We start from the raw sequence: 4,946 nt of genomic DNA, 5'->3' as shown, positions 1-4,946 counted from the left end.
AAAAATCTCAAAATTTCGAGTCACTATCTTGAAATAATGAGGTTCTATCAAGATCCAGGATAAACAGGGCATCCCTTGTCGATCCGAGTTTCCCCATTGGATACGGGTCCCCTGTGTCTCCTCGCCGCTCCGCACCGCCCAGTGAACGTGTTTCAGCAAAGCTGTCACACTTTTCCCGTTTTTGCAAATGCGCTCTCATCAGACACACACACACTAGTGGCCTTCTGGGTTCCAAAAAACAACATTTCCAATAAAGGCTGTGGGTGGTGATGGGTGGTTTGATTCTTGCATGCACTTCTGACTTGATTGTTTGGAAAAAAAATGCTTTATTTCTTGTTAAAATATCGACAAAATAATTACTAAAAATCTCTTACTTAATCTGAAGTTTCAAGTTCAAAGAGTGATCAAAAAAATCATTTTACAAAAACCTCCCATCATCACACCGGACATTTGCCCAAATCAATAAACCTCCACCAAGCACCCGTAATGTTCTTAATTACTGAAATTATTGGGAGGGTCTAACAGTCACCAAAGTAATCTAAACAATTCCAGATATAAATATTAATTACAGATTTTGGTTCTAAACTAACTTAAATAGAAATAGAAGTGCATAAATTAGGCTTGTATTGGCCTTTCTTTATGTTGAATTTGTTAACCAGCTCACTTGTCAAGCTGCATTAAGCATTGCAAAATATCAACTGTATCTGGAGGAAATATGTGTTAAAAACTGTTGCATAATGCCTCTGTGGGTGTGTGGGTGTGTGTGTGTGTGTGTGTGTGTATTAACTAGCATTGAAGCTAAAGTGGGAAAGCTCACCGGACCGCTGCACCAGTGTGTCATTAGGTCCACGTTAATCTGCACCACAAGTCAAGTGACTGTACAGATTATTTATTTACCAAGCACATAATTAGTGCTGTGGATGAGGGGAGGCAATGTGACTCTTAAATATATATTTTCTTCCAGATCAAAATAAAAAACCAAGCTGGTTGATCACAGGTAGGATATTCACATAATTTATGTCTTTATTTTTAGTGTAAATTGGTGTGTATGTGTCTTGTATTTAGTTTTATTTTGAATTACAGCGCCTTGCGAAAATATTTGACCTCCTTGTACTTTTCAGCCTTTTGCTGCTATTCAGGCTTTAAACATAAATATTTTTTTATTATTTTGTGAAGAATCAGTGGGACACAATTGTGAGGTGGAACGAAATTTATTGGATATTTTAAACTGTTTTAACAAATAAAAAACTGCAAAGTGAAGCGTGCAATATTATTCTGCCCCTTTACTTTCAGTGCAGCAAACTCACTCCATAGCAGAGCTTCAATTATTTTCTGTTAAACCCCCCAGGAAGAAGAATACACTTCGCACCTCCCTACTGTCCGACATGACTATAAATACGGTGGCTGTATAAACCTTGTACATGCCAATGTCGGGTAAAAAAAGAAAAAGGTTTTTATATGTCCACTGTAGTATAATTTGTATATAAAACTGTGTTTCTCAATTGCAGTCATCAGATCCCCCTGCTCTGCATGACTCGCTTGTATTGATCTTAATCAGCGGGTCAATTTGACCCAGAACATAATAAGTGTCTCAAATTCAACTATAAAGATCACCCATTGAAAAAAAAAATAAAATTATAAATTATAAATATAAAAAATTTACAAAAGATTAATGTCAAGGATAATTATTGTTTTTTTTGTGTATTGTTAAAAAAATAAAAACACTAAAAGTGAAGATAAGAAACATTCAGTTATTCTGAAATATGACTCAAAATATTAGATGATTTTCTACAACATTTTCAACAAGCTGCTGAACCAAATCATACATTTCATCCATCAATATAAACATGATGGAAACAAGTTTTCATGTCTCTGAGAATCAGAACTAGAATTTATCATAACATATATTAGAAGAACAGAATTGTAAGCAGCTTTTTTTGGGTTTGTTCAGTCAAATTTTACCTTGTTGTGATGAAGAATCAAAGCAGCAGCAGAAACCAGATTCACTAGCAGCAGTGTGCCTTCAACCAGGGAATGGAGGGTTTATAAACCTTCACTGATGATCTGACAGAGGAACAAAATGTCTTTATCCAGGCAACAATTCGTCCTGTTGAGGTTTTCTGACCAGAACTCCAGGTTGGTGATGGGTGAGGCAGGAATGTGTCAGGTTTTATCAGATTATGGAAATATGTCAGTGCTGTGCTTAGATGATTCAAGTAACTGTAAAAATGTGCTTTAAAATTGTATAAATTTATTTTTAGTATCCATGTTTTTGATTCAGTTTCACTAGCAACACTCAGGGTAAAGTGCAGCCATACTGTGAAAGCAGATTACTGGTAGGGGCCAGATGCATTCTGGGAAACGACAGGTGTAGAGCTAGTTTGGTCTCTTCACATGTCAGATATCCAGCTGGTTGGTTATCTGCTGTGCAGCAGTGTGCAGCTGTTGTTGTCCAGTTGGTTCCATGGTTATCAGCTGTTGTGATGATGTAGAGAACTCTCCGTTTGGATCAGCTGTTCTTGAACGCATCCTGTTTTCTCCAGGAGACGTTCTGTTTAAAGTTTGGAGGTTGGATGAAGCATTTTTCCATTTTTGTAAATCAGCCCCACAAACCTCAGCCAACAATGACCACATTAAATATGGAAGGTAAAACTAATGGCGTGAAAGTATATGCAACGTTTGGCAAAAATAAAAATGCTAGTTTTTGTGTGTAAACAAAAAAACATCCTAAATGTGTCACTTCTGGTTGGCGGCCATCTTGATCTGATCCAGATGACAGCAGGCAGCGTTCTCACAGACATTCAACCAACTTCCTCCACATGTTCCTTCCTGTTCAGGCTGGAAACAGTTTTTAAACTACCTTCATAGTTTGGAAGGAGTTTGTCAAAGTTTTCGTCCCCATCAGGCTGTTTGTAGCGAACAAAGCAAAACAAACTGAGCAAAATGTAAATGCAAGTCAGGTTTATTGAGGAAAGTTGAAATAGAAGCAAAAAGAGATGAAGATTGGAGAAGAAAAACAAATAAAATGCTAAGTAAACATAAAAAGAAACTGAAGACAGATGAAGCTGCACATCAGTGGATCACAACGTCTGTAGATGTTACTGATTATGATGCATTTCATGCTCAGCACAGCAGATCTGATCGTCGCTGCAAAAAAAAGGAATCTTGCAAATATGGATGAATTTAGAATCATTATAAAAAATATTTCTGTTAATTAATTTCCTAATTGAAAAGCTGGATTTGTTAATCAGGTTAAAAACATGGTAAAGTTTCCTTAAGCTAAAGGAAGGAAATTTAAATCAGCTGAATAAAACAACTGTGACATTAATGCTTTTCAATGTTGTTCTTGAATTTTAGAAAAATTTAAAGTTAGACCATAAACTCACTTTAACATAGATATATCACCTCCAGGTACTTGTAGGTCCCAACACAGGGATCTCCGAACACAGAGCTACTGGCAAAAACAGTGCACATCGTTTCCCCATCGCATCTGTGGATTCACATCAAAGTCAGTTTCCTAGAAATTGTGATTTGCCGTTTCTTGGATTTGTTAATTAATATCCAGTTAGAAAACCCTTTAGGAAAGATTGAAGCTCTGTACCTCTGTAACACTGAATTTGCCATCATAGCACAATTAGTGTTCTTCGTCTGCTCGTCAGGTATCCCATAGGAGCACATCATCCGATCGCTGCGTCCATATATAGCACTGACCACAAATATATCCTCATTCGCTGTTGGAAGACAGAAAACGAAATGTTGGAAATCTGAATGTACTCATGATGTAATTCTCCACAAAAACCAGTAAAACCAGTGACCTTACCACACGATAAGTGAGCCTCTGATCCCTCACATGCCACAGCAGTTTGTAATTGTGTGGACAACTTTGGTTCTGTTATATGAGAGATTCAGATCATATTAATATCAATACACTGAAACGTTCAGCTATCCATGACCTAAAGCAAAATTTATGTTTCATAATTTTAGATTAAATAATCTTGTGTTCATACTAAAACTTGCAAAACTAACTTTTCGGTTTTTGAAAACCACGTCCAGCCTGTTAAAAAAAAACAACAACAAAATGAATCACAAATAGAAACGGCAGGATTTTTACTTCAAGCTCCTTAGAGATGTAAGCATCAAATTAAAATCTGGTTAACAACTGAATGACAAGAAAACTATAATTGCTAAATAAAACCAGTAAAATAATGTTTTTAACAACAGATATTCAAACCACAAAGAGAAGAAAAGGTTTTCACTCACATTGATTTCCAGGACGAATCCACAAAGGAACAAAGTAAAAAGGACGAATTTCATCTGTATGAAAATAGGAAACATTCAGTTACTCTGAGATATGACTGAGAAAAACTCAATGATTTGCTGAAATATTTTCAACAATCTGCTGAACTAAATGGCACAGTTGAATTAATAAATATGAACATAAAGTTTTTTGCAAGACTTAATCTTACTATTAATTTTCCAGTTTTAAGTCAAATCTTACCTTGTTGTGATGAAGAATCCAAGCAGCAGCAGCAGGACTCACTAGCAGCAGTGTGCCTTCAACCAGGGAATGGAGGGTTTATAAACCTTCACTGATGATCTGACAGAGGAACAAAATGTCTTTATCCAGGCAACAATTCAGCCTGTTGAGTTTTTCTGAGCAGAAGTTCAGGTTGGTGATGGGTGTGTCACACCTGAAGCCTTTTCTCCTCATTCTTGTTGATAAATCACTGATCATCTCTTTATAGCCCCCAGCCCAGCTAGCAGGTACACCAGACTGAAAATGTTGGGATGGAAAAACCCAGTTGGGTTTTAGTTACTGGCTGCAGCAGCCAGGTGGGATTTTCTGTTAACAAAGATTCTTGGCCTTGATGTGGATCGTGATTCTGTCAGCCGTCTCCATCTGCTCTCTGGTTTTATACAGGAATCATAAACCATTAATGTCTTTA

General features: G+C 36.7%; 1 long non-coding RNA gene across 1 annotated transcript; it reads right to left on the bottom strand.

The window, feature by feature from the left end:
- Positions 1 to 4,031: 4,031 nt before the first annotated feature.
- On the bottom strand, positions 4,032 to 4,629 carry LOC111609297. Its single transcript, XR_002753041.1, has 3 exons — positions 4,499 to 4,629; positions 4,261 to 4,314; positions 4,032 to 4,054 (listed from the first exon to the last, which is right to left on the bottom strand). It is a non-coding gene; the product is annotated as an uncharacterized LOC111609297 (long non-coding RNA).
- Between the last annotated feature and the right edge of the window lie 317 nt (positions 4,630 to 4,946).

Source organism: Xiphophorus maculatus, chromosome 1 (genome assembly GCF_002775205.1).
Source record: "Xiphophorus maculatus strain JP 163 A chromosome 1, X_maculatus-5.0-male, whole genome shotgun sequence".
Lineage (NCBI taxonomy): Eukaryota > Metazoa > Chordata > Actinopteri > Cyprinodontiformes > Poeciliidae > Xiphophorus > Xiphophorus maculatus.
Note: the sequence above shows the minus strand (reverse complement) of the source record. Positions and strands in the feature narration are given on the sequence as shown.